Below are 17,339 nucleotides of genomic sequence, written 5' to 3'. Positions count from 1 at the left end.
TTTAGCTTTATAGCGTGTGATGAAATTCAATTATCGACTGTATCGCGCGTGTACTCGACCGATCGGCAAAAAGCTATGCCAGCGAATTTCGCGCGGAAACAATGGCGACCCCGGCAAAAAATCGTCGTTTATCGTCGAGTTGATATTGCATTAAAAAGGGAGTACAACCCGCGTAATCGCGTGGGGAGAGGATTTTGAATGACGGGCACGTTCCTGCAATATGCATAACCGGGACTCCGGAACACGGGAAACCTCTTTGTGAAGCGCGCGATCGGCTCACTAAATCATTCATCGCGTTGGACCGTCTCGGATGACTAATTAACGCCGGCGCAGATTGCTTTATCCTGGGCCTTTCTCCGCTTATCTAATCAATATAACTCCGTAAATTGCTCCGTGAACGCGATTCTTATTTTGTATTATTACTTCGGCAACGAGCAATATGCGCGTCGTTAGAATTCTGCGCTTTGGCGGGAACGATCGTTGAAGATCTTTCCGACCGTGAGAAACTTCCAAACTATCGTGAAACAAATGTGGAATGGATGCTACTAAAGAGATCGCTATCGCGCGCGACGGTTCTCAGCACAATGAGTGCAACACACTGACAAAGTTGGGTCTATGAAAATATCACTTTCCGATAAGTTATTCTTGCGGAATCCTTCGGATTCTTACGGAGTCCTTCCGCAAAAATCTCCCTTCTTTCCTCGCATTAAGACTCATAAGCCTATGAAGGGTGAGCGGTGCGGACTCCTTATTTCCTCTTCGACACCGTTAAGCGGTGGTCGAGCACGTAACCGTGAGATCCGGCCCTTTCAGAGCGATTGAACGATTTGAATTAACGGCTCCCCGAAAAGAAGCCGGGAGGCGGGCGAAGGGATGATTTTTATCGGCTCTAATACGAGAGTGGCCGATGTGCCGGGGTAAAGCGAGACTATAAACCAGGAACTGCGAACAAATCAATGTGAGTGCCTGCCAGGCCGAAACGACAGACGAGGGAAGAAAACGAGAGAGGACAGAGTTCATTTTGCGAGCCAATGCGAATGCGTGCGTGCCGATACAACCGTGCGCCATCAATCCGATCGTCAGAGTTGTCCCCTCGCCCTATTCGCGTCATGAGGCATAAAAATGAAACTGTTCGTGAGCTTCGGCGTTGCGCGCAGGCTTGCGACCTCGTACGAAGAATCTCGCTACTTTTTTATAGCCTTATTCGGCCGCGACTTTACGAACTGATTGTGAGATATTCGCATATCTCGCTGCAATATTCGAAGATCGTGATTCCGCGTGATTCTCGAAAAAAAGATCGACATGCACATGTTTGAAACTTCTTAATTAAGTATGGTTGGGACTGTTAACGTATAAATAGAATAATTTTCTACTTGGAGGACTCGTGGAACGTTGCATTCGCACGTCTTCTAGCGAAGTTCTAGCAAAAGTTCGTCGCGACTGAAAGTACCGTTCTACTTCGCCTGACAGGAGAAAGACGGGAAGAATAACGAAAGCAATGAAATATTGAAGGCAGCGACTTCATAAAAGCTCACCGGCGCGCCACGGATCGCGTGAAATCAGTGAAAGTATTGCGGGGCTCGCTTTCTCGGAATTTAAATGCGCGGAGGTAGCGGAGAAAGAGAAGGAGGAGGCGGCGGAGGAGACGATCGCCTCTACGGATGAAAATTTCCGGGACTTTGGATGGTTCTTGAAATGGGATGAGGATTTTCTATGGAAAAGATTTCATGAAAACCTGGACGAAGTCTGCATCTGACAGTCCATGCCGTCGAGCTTGGACAGCGGAAGTGAATTGAAAGCTCGCATGCTACGAAAGAGAGGCCGTCGATATCCACGAGACGCTAGAAGTTCCTCTCGAAAACTCCGAGTTTGGTTGGCTGGTCGACAGCGACTTATAGGTAAACGGGATGTGATTGAAAAGCGGTATTGTCAGACCGAAGGATTAATTACAGCTGAGATTAGATCCCGCTAGAAAAAATTTCTTGAGATTTAATTGAGATTTCGAGTTGGATTTCCTGAAATCCCAGGCAAATTCCGGTTAGAAATGTAATTTTCCGAATATGCGAATTTCAGTAGAAAACCCAACATTTTCCCAATATTTTTCCTGGCTTTCGTTCCACATTGGAATTTTCTTCCTTTTTCAACGTTTACTTCTACTTTTCTGCTGAAACAGGGACGCTCACTACTTTTGATTATATAACATAATATTATATATTACAAACTGTCAAAACATATAATGACAACTGACGATCACAACCGCGAACTGTCAAAATCACTTGAATCATAAAATTGTATTTACATTAAGTACCGATTGAAAACAAAATTCAAGTTCTTATAATATTTCTATGTCGATTCTCAATTGGTATTGTAATCGAGTAACCAATTTTGGGATAAATCTGCGAATGGTAATCATAATCCATGCCATATTTGGAAAATTCGGAAAACTTCTACGCAGAATAAATATCAATCCAACCAATGAAATCGCATGTACACGTATTGTTGTATGCGACGATAGTAAATTTAGATGATAGAGATATCGAAATCGGTATTTTTATCGCTTCTTCATTATCAATATCACTAAATATATTAACTGAACCGTAAATTAGAATTCCTTCCTTAGATAAGCCCCGCTTTTAAAATTTACCAAAGAATTGCCCATTTCACGCGAATGTCCAAGAATTTCTAGATTTTCAATCACTTGTCCTCATGAAATTTTCTGGAAAATTATCGTCTCTCGGCGTCTCCGATACAAAAGCTTCGGTTTTGTGTTAGTCGTGCAGAATCCCTCTCGGCGGTATGAACCGACCATTTTTCACTTTCGACGCGGTTCATATGTATTATTTCGTCGAAAGATAAGAGACGGGGAAGACTTACTAAATCCCTCGTGTTGGCGGCGCATAAATACACATCCAAATGCGCAATTTGCATAAAGGCCGCAATAAAAGAAATAGGAAAGCACTGAACCCGTCCATCACGCGCGCCGGTCAGCCTTTCATCCGAGGAAAAACATTTTGAGACGCTCGGCCCTAGTAGAATCTCCTAGCGCGAGGTAGACGTAGGAAAGCACGCGGAAGGGATCACCCCGGGGTGAGTTTATGAGCAAGAGAGTCAGGAACAGGACAAGGAGGTTTATCGAGTCTCGCCCGGCGGAGCCATTGAATGAACAGCCGTTTAGACCAGGCGGCGTATTGTCGGACCAGACATCACGGAAATTCGAGTGTACCCCTCTGGCTGCTCCCTCCCCCTCCCGCCACTCTTCATTCGTCTATGTATGAGCGATGGCCTCGGGACCATCGACGACGTACGAAGACGCTTTAGCTAACTCGTACATCGTCGTGTAGTCGTCGTAGTCGTCGTCGGCGTAGTAGTGGTTGTCGTAGTCGCGCAAACGAAGGGCCTCATGCATTTTTGATAAACGTCGTTCCACTACTCGCGACTTTCTGCTTTTAGACGTGGACGCCACGGTCTTAAAATGTACGTGACGGTGGTCCTTGAAGAGTCTCGATGGATTCTCGAATGTTGTTAAGGGCTGTCTGGCGCGTGTATATCGTCGTAGAGTCGAGTGCAAGTGCTCTCGAAGGAGGAAGAAACTACAAATTATTATTGTCGACGCATCGTATCGCCCCTTCCGTCGTATCTCATGTTATTCGACTTGATTTTACATATTTTACACTCGTCGCTTCTCTCGTTCTCTCGTGATACGTACATTTACAGCACACTTAAGAAAATGATGCGCATAAATTTTACGAAGACGTATACGCACGAGGAAGTGCCCCTCGCCGGTCTCGATGATCATTGCTTACGTTAGAGTTAAAAATGGGACATGTATTTCCTTATTTGTCGTCTTATTTGCTTCGTCGCATGTTTAGAGGCTGCGTTTAGAGAACTCTTCGAAGAAAATTCATTAGAACTTAGTATGAATGAACATGTGGCATAAGAAAATGCTGCAGACTGAAAAGTTGTGATATTTCATGCTCTTTTAAATTATATACTTAGATACTTTTCAGAAATTTGAACGCAGAATTATTATACAACACTTTTTTATCTAAGATATTTTCTCGTATATTTCGCACAATCTCGAAGACATCCTCTTCATACTTGATTTGATCGAATTACTTGTGAAGAATTGTTTCAACTTTTAAACGTGTGGGAAGATATGCATAAAAAAATTTGTGCCTCCTATTCTTATTTTAACATACATAACAACACAAGCAATGGTGATCAAGATTAGTGAGTGATATTTTATTGTCAGAACACGCTACTTTCCTCGGTGAAAGCACGGCGTGCAATAAATCGTTCCAAGAGCCTCTTAGGAATGCAATCAAGACAGCGTTGGAATATATAGAGACTTAAAAAGCAGAGTGTTTAATGTGCAGCTGGAACAGAAGGAAAGTGAATCGAATAGTTCGGTCGTAAAGAAGGCGCGAGCGGCGAAAAGTTTTTCAGTGGCTTTAAACCGACGCATACTGCGCCGTTTAGACGCAGATCCCGTAACTAACTCGACTGACGAAGTAAAATGATCGTCTGCTTTCGGGCGTTAAGAACGTGTGTTCTTGCTTAGTCTAGCTAGACTTGCGACATTTTCCGGGGGAGCACGACTTAATCCGCGCGCCTGCACGCCAGCACTCCTACGGCTGCTTTATACACGTCGCTCACTGCATATCTCTATGCGACTGATAAACGAATTGGACTTAATCCCGGTTAGTTATACGAAGCCGGGCTTGCGCAGATTACAAGCAATTAAGAGATAGGAACGTTGCGCGCGTTCTTCTTGCTCATATTCTCTTTATTTCCGAATTATGTAACAAAATTGTCACGTGAAATAATCTATATATTATACTTTGAGTAATGTTTTATGGTAGCATTAATAACGTCGTGGCATAGTATTATAAAGCATATAGGTGGGTAAAATTCATGCGAAAATTGTTCCGAAAGATAAACATTAAATAAATATTAATTTTCGTAAACTGAAAAAATACTTGGCTTGCCCGGCTAGTTATGTACATTTGAAGGTACTGTCTAACTTTCATATTGCAAAGTTAAAACGATATGTTTGATGTCGATGACGTTTTAAATAATTTTAAACAAATCACTGATTGTTGTAACACACAAATTTGTACTTTAGTATGAGCATACCCCAATTACGCGACATAGCGTAGCGTATTGTCCAGTGAAAAGGTTTGTTTTTCATCGCTAAACTGGCGCGCACTCACGAAACTAAAAGACAAACAATTGAGAAAGAAAAGAAGAAAATATCAGTGTAAGTCAGTACAGTTTAGCAATACGAAACAAAGCTAAAACCTTCCTCCGTGTGTGTGACGTAACTGTCTCCGTGACGATCAGTTCCAAAGCTGTGCCGCAAAGCGACCTCTTGCTAATTTAAAAGCTCATTCGAGCTCACGACTCACATTCGACGTGCGATGTACCTTTGCGACCTTTGGAATGGAAGAAACACGGGCGACACAGTGCACCATCGCATAAACGAATCCAGCTCGGATCGGTTATTCCCCGACGGGGGTGAGAAAACAATCTCGTTTGCGGCGGGTTGTCGAGCCGAAATCCGCTCGCGCGACGCGACAGCCGGCCGGCGAATTTTGCGAGGTGCAAATTAAGACGCGTCGAGATCGATAACGAGTGAAATACGGCGAGCGTCATCGCCGGGTAATCCGATGTATCACACGTGTCCGCGTCCGTGCGCCGTGCGGCGGGAGACACGTATATACGGCCCGGGCGCCCCCGCGCCGCGTAATGCAATTTGTCCGCGTGGCGGGTTGCGAGAGAGCGCCGCGGGAATGCGTGTATTTTCCGTACATATGTGAGGCGCGCGGAGGCTGAACATTTTTTCGGAGGCCACTCGAGGATCAAGCCCCCTTTTATTAAGTGTAGGCTGCAGAACGAAGGGATAGGCCGAGGCGAGCGAGCACGCGTTGCCAAAAATTTGCAGCAATTTTTCATCCCCCTTTCGCTCGGCCTACCGAAACAAACGCGGGGGTGGGCTGGACTTTCCGTAGCGTCGCGACGCACACGCGTGCACGCAGCCGGCGGAGAGCCGACGAGTAATAAATGGCGCGGACGCGCGCGCGCGCGCCTACTTTTCAGTTCGAGGCCTTCGGAGGTCAATAAGTGTCGACGGATGACGTAGTGCGCTCTTGCCAGAAGTAATAAGGAGTAGCGGGGTATGCACGCTTTACGGAAGGGTGACTCCTCCGCCGCTAACCGTTAACCGATCACGTCCAACGAATTCCGCTGTAAGGAGCGATCGGACAAACTGACCCTCCGAGCGACCCTTTGCGAGTTTTTAGCACCGCCATCGCGGAAGTTTACGATAGAATTTCACCGTGTGCGCCGAAATGCACGTGAAATCCGAAGCATAATTGTACAGCGGTCGCTACGTACGTAATTATTAACTTTTAACGAGCACTTTACACCCCCCTCCCTGTTTTACTATTTTATTATGTTGCTGCGATAAAATTTATCGGAAATGCGGTTCGTCATGCGGTTTATTCTGATTCGAAGAGCCGTGTGACGAATCGATTCCTCGCAGCCTCCGAGCGGATTCGCGCTATAAATATTTTTTTAACATTATACGCGAGAATAACGTGAACAGCAAGTTACATTTCGCCGAGACGTCGATAAGGTCGGGACGCGATTAAACGAGTTTTTTCGCATTTTCTCTCCGTACTCTGTTTAGTCGCGCATGCGTCGCCAACGAGGAGCGTGACTGCAATTATTCGCGAAGGAGAGACTTTTAATATAAATTCATACTTGGCGGCGTAATGAATTATTCAGGGCGCAATTTGGAAAAACAAATGGCGAAATATAGCACGCTCTCTCGCGTCGTACCGCCCGGCCGAAAGGAGCCGGCGGCGACGGCTGCGTCGAGATTGCTGGAAAAAGCATGAGAAATAATGTACTAAATTTTTTCCGTTCCAATTCGCGACTTATTACCGCGCCAAGTCAGACGCTGATATTCAGCGCATATTTAATAGCATCGGCTGTTATTTTATTCTTATTAATTACTTTTCTCTATTGATGCGCTAAACTGACTTCTCGATATTTCGATATAAGTGTGTTTTTTTCCACGGAGTTTTAACGGAGAACATATTTCGCCAGATAAAATGAAAATACATATATAAACGCATGTCAATCGTGTGTCACGACGTCGACGTCCTGTCGTCCGGCCATGTCGAGCGGTTTGTTTCTTGAATTACCAGCAGTTATCTAATCAAATATCACAACACGAACGCGAATAATTCTCAGATCGAAGAAAAACAAAAAGGGACTCGGTATGATCTCGGCGTAATCGGTATCATTGCCTGAGTGTTTTGCAAATGCAAATTTCCTACGGCAAAATATCGTGTTTCTGCCGTACTTCTCACCGCGCGCAGTTTTCCTTCTGAAGAAAGAGAGACACCGAGAAACGAGCTCGTCTCTGTTTCACTCGCGCGATACAATCGTGCGCCAGATATCGCACGGAAGTTCCGTGTCTTCGTCCTGCCGGACGCAATTACGTGTTTCACGCTTAACACATGCCCGGCCGCGTGTCGTCGTAAGTTTCTTTCCTTCGCGGCAATTTTCGCGTCGACATCAACGATCCGACAAGCTCCCGTACAGCTGTTGCGACTTGCGGCGGCGGAGGGCGGAAGGCGGCTGAAGAGGAGGGAACGGAAGAGTGCTTTAACGGTCGATGATAAATCCCACCTGCCGGCAACGCGCCGCGACGAAATCACTCCGCCGAGGCGGCGACGGAACGCGCTGAGAGATTATTCCGCGCGTCGCTCTCGTCTCGGCGTTGCGCCGCGCCGCGCCGCGCCGCGCCGCGCCGCGCCGAGGACGAGGGTCCCAGTGGCCTCGCCGAAACGTGGGACAAGTCGCGACGTATCCTCCAAACGAGTTGATTGTATTCCCGAGAAGCTCATATGGACGCGCCAGACCGACTATCCGTCCGAAACACGAAAGTGCACTCCGCCGAGTTACGAGTCGGCGAAGCGCCATTAAGAGCGCTGCTTGCCTCGCTTATTAAGAGTTATGATTGCACCAGACACTTATTAACATCCTTCTACACTTGTGCCCGCTGAAGCCGCGCGTGTCGTCGTCACGCTGATCCTTGCTCGGCCATTTTTCCACAGGCTGCTGCCGCTTGCGGCTGCGTCGCCTGTCGCTAATTTCGGTCAGCCGCGTTTGCCTTCGTCTCACATCACCGCGGACAGAATTATAATGCCGAAGGGGGGAGCTGAGAAGGTCCGAAAGAACCTCCGCCGAAAAAGTGCCCGTTTTCCAGTTCCCGATTTTTAAATTAAATTTTATGCGAAATGATAGCTCATGATAAGACATTAATCGGAAAAAGAAGTTTTACATTGAGTATTGGTTTCAGAGATGCAGAGGATCAAAGTAGTCACTACCTACTAAGTTTGACACTAATAACATTTTATCGCACAAATTTTTGCGAAATTCAGTATCTATAGGTTCTTTGAGTTGCTTGTTACGAATTCAATGTCAGATTTAAAAAATTCAAAATGGCGGATGTAATATAGCGGACACAAATAGTAAAACAATTATTTACCTTTATTATAACTGTTATGTTGTGGTTTTTTCGGCTAGTTGATTGCGAAATTTCTGTCAGATTTACATTTACCTTCAGTGTAGGCAAGATGAAAAAGTTATCTAGCCAATGAAGGCAAGATAAAAATGTTATCCAGCCAGTGAAGGCAAGATGAAAAAGTTATCCAGCCAATGAAGGCAAGATAAAAATGTTATCCAGCCAGTGAAGGCAAGATAAAAATGTTATCCAGCCAGTCAAGGTAAGATGAAAAAGTTATCCAGCCAATGGAGGCAAGATAAGCTTCTAAATATAACAAATAAAACTATCACGTTATCCTTTATGCGTCATGTAAGGTATCAATTTGAATTTGATATTTTTTTATGAAAAAGCAATAAAAAGAATACTTTTTCCACTTGAAAATTGTCGTTGAAAAAATTACTTTCGAAAACTTAATAGAAAATTCGCAATCAGCTAGCCAAAAAACCACAATATAACAGTTCCAATAAAAGTAAACGATTGTTTCCACTATGTGTGTCCGCCATGTTGCACCTGCCATCTTGAATTTTTAAAATCTGACATCAGATTCATAATCAGCAACTCGAAGGACCCATAGATACCCATAGATTTCGTTATCGATATCTTGGTTCGCTTTTTTATTTCATTCGGCTCGTTCGCTGTTTCGCTTTAATGATACGGGGCATGCGCTCTCTTAATTGTTCCTTCCGTTGTTATTTATATAATCCACGTGTCAGAGGACACGTTCGTGATAATATTATTTCGTCGACCCCTCGGGTCTTTTGGGGTTGAAACGCGCGCGGGACGGCCTGCGTATACGCTGCAGATACGACTCGAGACGACTCGCAAATTCGTCCTGAAGCCTGCCATTCCGTCTGACGTCTTCGCGCCGCCTTTCATCTCTCCTTCCTCATCTTCATCTCGTCCGGGGAGACCTCGTCATGGCGGGGTCCTGGCCCCCTTCGATGCCTCGTAATGCCCATGTCCGGAGCACTTTGGCAGTTTAACGAGACAGTTGCCCGCGGTTGATCTACGTTTAGATATTTTTCTCATCAGCGTTCGTCCCGCTATATGGCGCGGCCGCGAAGCCGGGCTGCGAGAGGAAGGACGTTGTCTAGGGTGGACGTGACAGCGAAGGGGAGGAGAGGGCGGGACATATTTTTCTTGAAATTTGTCGCGGCTATCTGCCCAAAGGGATCTACCCTCGTGTATAATTCCCAGCTGGAGAAGCTGCAAATCTCGACTCTTCTATCTCGGCAGTCCCTACCTCCGCCGGCTTTCCCGTCCCCGCCACCCCCGCCGCCGCCGCCGCCACCGGGGGCTGATATAAACGTTCGAGTCTTCTGCGCTTACGCGCACCGACGAGAGGGAAGCACAAGGGGGTGACCAAGGGGAGGTGGATTTACGCGCGAATCGTACGGTGGCTTAAGCCCGAGATCCGCAGTCCCCGTGATGAAACGCACCGGCGCGGAGGAGGCGCTCAGGCTCGCATTCTTAAACTTTAACTAGCTCGAGAGAGACACTCCGCATCCGCCGCGAAATGAATTTCGGATTGGGAGATTTCCGTTGTGAGGGAGCAGCGCGTCGAAGTCGAAGCGCGTTTCGCTTGACCGATCAATTATAAATGGCTCTGAGAGCGCTAGAGCCGAGTCGGCGTGTCAACAGTCGATCCCCGTTGACGCGCGAGAGAAGATACCGAAAGGTGGCTGAGTACCTCGAGATATCAGATAGTCGATAACGTCAATCTGCGCTCACGGCTGGCCCGAAGCCGACGGTATCAATTTCGACGAGCGGGGCTTTGCACGCGATTTTGACTTCGTGCCGTGCCGAGCACTCGGAAGAAATATCCTGGCAAGCCGGTCGAGTTCCTCCTATTCTTACGCAGGATCATTGCTCCCGCAGTCGGCGCATGAGCTTTCGATACGCACACGCGACTCCACCACACGCTCCCGGTAATAGACCTTGATAAAGTGCGCGGTAGCATTCCTGCGCAGCTGAAATCCACCCTTAAGATGCGCGTGCGATTTTAGTGCCGGTGCTTTCTGCTCGCGAGGACTTAAACACGAGTGCACACCCTCCGAAGGGTCTACAAATCTTCTTGACTTCGCCGAGGCCGAGAGAGAGAGAGAGAGAGAGAGAGAGAGAGAGAGAGAGGGGGGAGGGAGGGAGAGAAGAGGTAAACGCACGGCAGATTGTCGCAGATGCCTAAGATGGATTTAACGACTACTCGCTCGGCTCGTCGGGACAGGGATTACGCGGCGGCTCGTACATACGTGTCCTCAGACACGTTTATTTGGTGGAATTAACGCCGATAACGATCACCATAACTCGCCGGCGAACGCGTGCTCCGACGCGATAAGAGATTGCAATAATCCGCCGTTCGATGGCACGAAGCAGATTTTAGTCACACCGATGTTAATTTCGAGCGAATTTTAACTGGCTCGAAGGTGAATGTTTTTATGAACCCGTTGCACCATGATTTAAGTCGCGTCAGCGTGTGCCAGAGTCGCTGATAAAGTTGCATCTGTAAGTCTACATAAATCGCAAGTCGCAAAACGCAAATCACAGATGCAGAGCATTGACCAGAACACGTGAAATTTGAACCACAAGTCTCACTTGCGTTTCCTATGTATCTGGCTCGCAAAATCGAATACGATAAATCTTACCCGTTCTTCTCACATTTAGCCCGATATACATACTATAAGCCTGACTCGTGTTTCTTATGTTTGGCCCGAATTCCGAGACCGCGAGTCTCATACGATTATTATAGGTGAAGGAGTTGACTCGGGCAATTAACGTTCAATCGAATAACGCGAGATCGCCGAGCGGACTACAGTCTCGCAAAATTTCAATTTCAACCTTCCAAGGAGTACGGTCTCCGCGCGAAACTTTATCTCCCGCAAGCGGCAAAATACGAGAGAAGAATACTCAATAGAGTGGAGTCTACTCGTTCAGTTGAAACTTAATACTTCGCTATGATGAAACAGTGATACGATTAAATACGTAGAGTGTGAGAAATTCAACAGAAAAGTTCCTATCTGTCAACGGGTGTATTCTCGAAAATTCATCGGACATTCCGTCCGATGGGAAGTCCCAGTTCAATTCGCTGGCTTCTGCCGAAATGTTTCACAGCGGATATTAAAAAGGTAGCAGCGAGAGCTCTCACAGAGCTCCGATCAGCCGACTGCGTTCCCACGGCCGAGGAGACGCGAGGAGGCCGCCGCGGCCGAGTCTCGATTCATCGCGCCTAATCGCGCGATCACGCGGAAAATATGCACCCCGTCATGTGCATTGACCCCGATGTAGGTCAGCGGAGTCAAGGTCGTGTTCTTTAATTCGCCGGTTCCCCGAGCACACAGACCGACAGGGTAGATCGGCCCCTCGTTTTTAGCAGAGGGACGGGGTTTCCGCTAGGTTTCCGGGAGCGGAGAGATGGTGGCGTCAAGGCGCGTTGCGAGAGAGACAGCCGACTGTGAAACTCGCTTGCCCCCCTCCATAGTCCCGCCGTCGAGGAAGCCACCCCCTCGGCATCCCGGTCGGCTGCTCGATCCCCGTGGAAGCGTACATATTTAACGTGACCCCGCGTGAATAATCGATGGGCGAAGGCGCTAGCCATTTGTACTTCTCTGGTTACTAACTGCGCCTTCTTTAAAGATTCAGCCCGCCCTACGAGCGAGACGTTCCTTTCTACTTTTCTAGTAGCGAAGTGCAGCCGGTCGCGCGACGAGAAAAGGGGACCGGGGGGTGAGGCAGGAATCCGCTGTGACAGTTCGATGGTGACGGTTGTGCCGTTCCAGACGAACTTGCCGAAGAGCACCTCGATACACGCCAGTGGATATCGACGTTTCCTCGAGCAATTCGCCCAGGCAATAAGTATCGACAACAGTTCGGTATAATCGCACAATTTTCTTTTATTTTTCTCTCCCTCTCTCTCTCTCTCTCTCTCTCTCTCTCTCTTTTTTCCCCGACGGAACAGATCGCATCGACTTAGCCTGTTGTCAGAGACAACATTGTTACGCTTTTAAAGGCCGCGACATAGAGTGCGCGAGCTTCGGTGATTCTGGTCGTTGATTTTCACCTTATGGGGGAAGGTAATTGCCACGTGTACGTTTCATCGACGTTTCTCCCAACGATTCACTCCAACCACAGGATTTTATTGTCTGACAAAGTGGATTCGGCCGATTTAACTGCGCCACAGAAACGCCATCGTTACGCGTCCGAAATTTGCGATATAAAATATTACACGATCTCTCTCTCTCTCTCTCTCTCTCTCTCTCTCTCTCTCTCTCTCTCTCTCTCTCTCTCTGTTTTAGCTATTAATTGTTCTATAGAGAAATATGATAATCACCATGTGTGTTTTTTACCCATTTTGGATTATATTAGATTGGTGCAAAAATAATTGTGGTTTTTATATGTCGAGTATAAAGATGCATATATCGGTTAAAAATTATGTTTATTAATGAAAATAAAAACCATTGATCTGCACACATTTCTCCCAACGGGAAACAAGTTCGCATATTTTTACAAGGTAGAATTCTGGAAAAGGTAATGGTAACTAGAGAAACCGGCGCCAAACTAAAAATGACAAAAACCGCAATTATTTTAGCACCAACCTAATACAAATCGACAAAAGTGTAAAATTGCAAGAGAAGCGAATACATCTAAAACACTGAAAATAACACTGAAACGGATACGAGTATACAACTTGACGAATATAGGAGAAAGAGGTCAATTAAGATGCGAGCAATTTATTTTGCGATCTGTCGCACTTTTCGTGCGTTTCTAATAATCGAGCCGACGCGCGTTATACGCGCGCTTCTACGTTACAACGAAATTCCATGAAAGGACTCGAGACACGACCGGTACGTTGAAGCGCACCCGAGCTCGCAGCCCTCGCCGTTGCGAAGTGGAGGCATCCGTCATAAGTCAGACGTCCTGAAAGATGCGCCGTGCATTATTTATTACAACACGCAGCGGGCGGTCGAGCGGTTCCCGTCTCCGAGGCGACGTCTCGAAATGCATTTCGGAGGCGGAAGGACTTATTTCCTCGGGGCGGACAACACGGCTCGGCTGATTTAATAACGCGCGAACCCACTGGCTAAGTATTATTAATACCACGGTGGTGTATTCCCGCTTTCCCGCGGAAGGGTTGAAAACAGCATTCTATTAAGAGTAACGACGGTCAGCTTAACTTGATCCCGCCGACTTGCGTTTTCGAAATGTCCGTCCTCGCTCGCACCACGTGCCGCTATTCGCACGGGAAATGCTCGGGATACTGATCGATGAATTGCGGAACATCTCTCGGTGCTTTACCTCGATTACGCTAAGATCATTGCGCGCGTCATTAGATATCGATAGTCCTCCCCTCTCGAACGAAGTCTGAACGCGAGATTCGCGAGCCGCGAACCGCATTTCTCGCGAAGTCCTTCGCTCGACTCCGGAGATTCGCGCTGGAAATAATCTATCACGCCCCCATGATAGTCGGAGTCGGAAGAAAGAAAACGGTTCGAGAGCGAGTCGCCATAATCGATAAAGACTGGGCGCGATAGGCCTCATGAATAAATTCGTATTTTTTCAAGTTACGCTCGGAGCAGACTCGCCGGGCAGATTGAACGATAACTGAGATTGAAGGAGAATCACGTCCTCCTCGTCGTCGACTCCTCTAAGAGGGTTACGATACGTTTTGCTATCCAATCATCATCTCTCTTTCCGCGAAGTTAGCGGATTTCTCGGCGAGCGGTCGCTTCCGCTTTGTGAGACTTGTGCAAATACAGTTTTTGCGCACAGGCACAAATATCGAGGCTCCGTCTTAAGCTTGTCGCGCGCGAGTAAACAGCCCGTGCTAATGAAAACAAAACAGTCTCGCCGGCCTTAGCCGGCCGGCTTGCCTCGCAAAACCAAGAACCTCGCAGAGGTCGAGGTCTACGCGCCCTGATAACAGACACCGAAGAAAGGCGGCATTACGAATTCAAGATCGCTCTGTAGAAATTTAGTAGACTGCATTGTGTTCCCAGCTTGCCTATTCAAACATCGCTCTACTGAGCAAAAGTAATAATTCAGACGCTCGCGTTTCCCGACGCGACGCGACGTGCCGCGCGTCCGACGCATCGCGAGTGCGAAACTGTCGGTGTCGCGACGACAATTTGACGACGACGACGACGACGACGACGACGACGCATCGCGCCGATACAATCGCGACAGACGGACCGCAAATAGAGCTGCTTGCGAATTACGACGTCAATTGACGCCGGAATAATTATGTCAAAAACTAACGCTTGAGCGCGCGCGCGCGCGCGCGCGCGGCTTCACGCATTTCGCGGTTCTTGCCCCGGGTGCCTCGGAAGCTCGCAACGGCAGCCATTGTCGGCAACAACGGGTCTCCTAAATTACCATTTCCGACTTCATCAAGTCTACCGCGGAACTTGCCGTTTCCCGCAATGCTCTGCGCGCGGGGTCGCGCGCTCCGCGTGGGATTTTCTGCGCCCGGCTCTCTCCGCCGCTTCTCGCGCCGCCGTATACTCCACATTGATATTAATGTTGCCTCCTTCCCCGTGGATTAATATTAATCGTCGCAGCCCGTACGTGCTCTCTCTCTCTCTCTCTCTCTCTCGTGTTGCGTGCCTCCGCGCGAGGCCCCGGAGGCCTGTTCCTTCCCGAAACATTCATCCTTAGCGGCCCTTTCGCCCGGCCCGGTGTGCGTGTGTGTTCAGCCTCCGCGAAAATTCAAGCCGACATCCGCCGCGAGCAAATATGGGGAATATGCCGGGAGAGAGGCGTGTGAGAGAGTGGCTGGACGCTCGGCTTCGCGGGGGTGGCATGAATTTGTTTTAAGAACTCCCCCACGCGCGCGATTCTCCCTCGGGCGACGCTACCTGCAGTTTACGACCGTCGGCGCGAATTACGCGTCGCGGTGATGTAACACGAGGCGAGAGAGCGTCACGGAATCGAGATATCGTTTCTCTTATTTTCCTCAGCACGCCCGTGCGCCTGGGAAATCTACCGACGGCGGAGTCCCGGCGATCTGTGAATCGCTATGATCGCGCGTTTCCCGGCCGATGCGACGCAGGCGATGATAATCTATATTTTATGAAAAAACTTTCTCTCAAGGAGAAAGTATTGCGGGAAAAGATCCTGCTTCGAGTGTGGTGCAGTCATTTTCCTCTCTCGTTAGTCTTCCTTCTATAGATAATAATTATAGGGCTCTTATATAGGTGGAAATTACATTGCGCGAGAATAGAGAACTGTAACTGAGCAAAATTGCAAATTTTAGGTACATGTGTTTAAAATATGGCGTACGCGTACATACAAATTATGAACGGAACGTCTGGATTACGGTATGTGGTCATCTTCAGCCACAATTGTCTTTTTGTGAATCCTTTGTAAGCAATTGCAAGGCTCTTATATAGATTGAAAACAAGTTTCACGAGAATAAAGAGCAATGCGAGCCAAATTGCAAATCTTTGGCATATTTATTTAAAATATGATGTACAAGCGCAGGTACAAATTATCGATTGACTATAACGTTTTGATTACAGCATGCGGCCACCCTCAGCTGTAGTTATTCAAAGTAAAATATGACTTTTCTGTAAAGATGTTATATGCTGAACCCTCAAAGGCTAACATGGGTGAAATTTCACACCAAGCGAATTTTATTTCGTTCTCATTAAATGTTAAATTATCCGCTGCAAGCAATAACTTTTCTAATTTTCATTTAATATTCAATTATAATATTCGTTACAGCTAGAAACATTTAATTATATTTTTGTTCGGTTTTTTATTTTTAAAATAAAAAGAATATATATACACCGAAATAAAATTTTACCCATGACAGCATTAATGCAATTTCTTTTGATAGTAGCTTTTAAAAATTAATATCTTTCTCATAATGCAGATAATGTCAATCTTATTGTAAAAAATGTTGCTGAAAGTAACTACTTATTATGGTATAATAATAAATATCCTGTAAAATAATTTTGTACCTGCGTGCAAAAATGATATTTCAAATACCTGCAGTTAAAAGCTGCAACTTGACATGCTCATATCGTTCCTTATTCTTACGAAAGTTTCTCTTACTTCTATTATTCCTCCCCCCGTGACATCCGTCTCGCAGGGACTGTAATTCGTTGCTGTAATTAATGCTACAGAAATTCCGCTATGCTACAGAGTTTCCATCGTACAATGCTTTGTGAAACGCGCTTACGCATGTCTGTTTTGCGGGCTTGCTTTAAAAAGCGCTAAACGAGTGCGCTTACTTGCCGTGATACTTTGTAGAAAAGTAGTTACGCTCGTGGTCAGGCTCGACTTTACTGCAGGAAATGCGGGTTAAATATTCTAAGCCTGGAAATTGGTCGCTCGAGTGATCACAGAGTGCGGCGGCGGCGGCGGCGGCGGCGGCGGCGGCGGCGAGCGAGAAGAAACAGCGGGAGAAGAGCGCGCGTAACGTCAAAGGGCGCCGGTATAAATCTGTCGAAATTGTACATTCCGTGCTTTGCCTCAAAGCCGCGGCTCAGACCTTGTTACGCGCGAAATCAACCTTAATCCGTTTCTTTTTTTTAGCGACGCTTTGTGCCGCGTGTACACTCGGCGCGTTACCTTGTTACCAATCATCGCCGAATCGCACGGCGCTATTAATTACGGCTAAAAAATCCCAATAATAGGACTCGCTGGCCGGCTGTTTCCGCGACGAGGAACTCTCCGTTTCTCCACTTTTTGCCGCATGCAATTAAGTCGTTCGTTTAACTGCTCGCGTAACTGAGTTACGTCGACAGAGGAGATTCCTAAC

The 17,339-nt window shown here is 47.1% G+C and overlaps 1 protein-coding gene across 4 annotated transcripts in view; it reads left to right on the top strand.

The window, feature by feature from the left end:
- Nucleotides 1–17,339, top strand: part of LOC105182554 (kinesin-like protein CG14535) — a 344,856-nt gene that overhangs the window by 252,833 nt on the left and 74,684 nt on the right. The window lies entirely within an intron of this gene.

The sequence above is a fragment of the Harpegnathos saltator genome, unplaced genomic scaffold (genome assembly GCF_003227715.2).
Source record: "Harpegnathos saltator strain DR-91 unplaced genomic scaffold, Hsal_v8.6 scaffold639, whole genome shotgun sequence".
Classification (NCBI taxonomy): Eukaryota; Metazoa; Arthropoda; class Insecta; order Hymenoptera; family Formicidae; genus Harpegnathos; species Harpegnathos saltator.
Note: the sequence above shows the minus strand (reverse complement) of the source record. Positions and strands in the feature narration are given on the sequence as shown.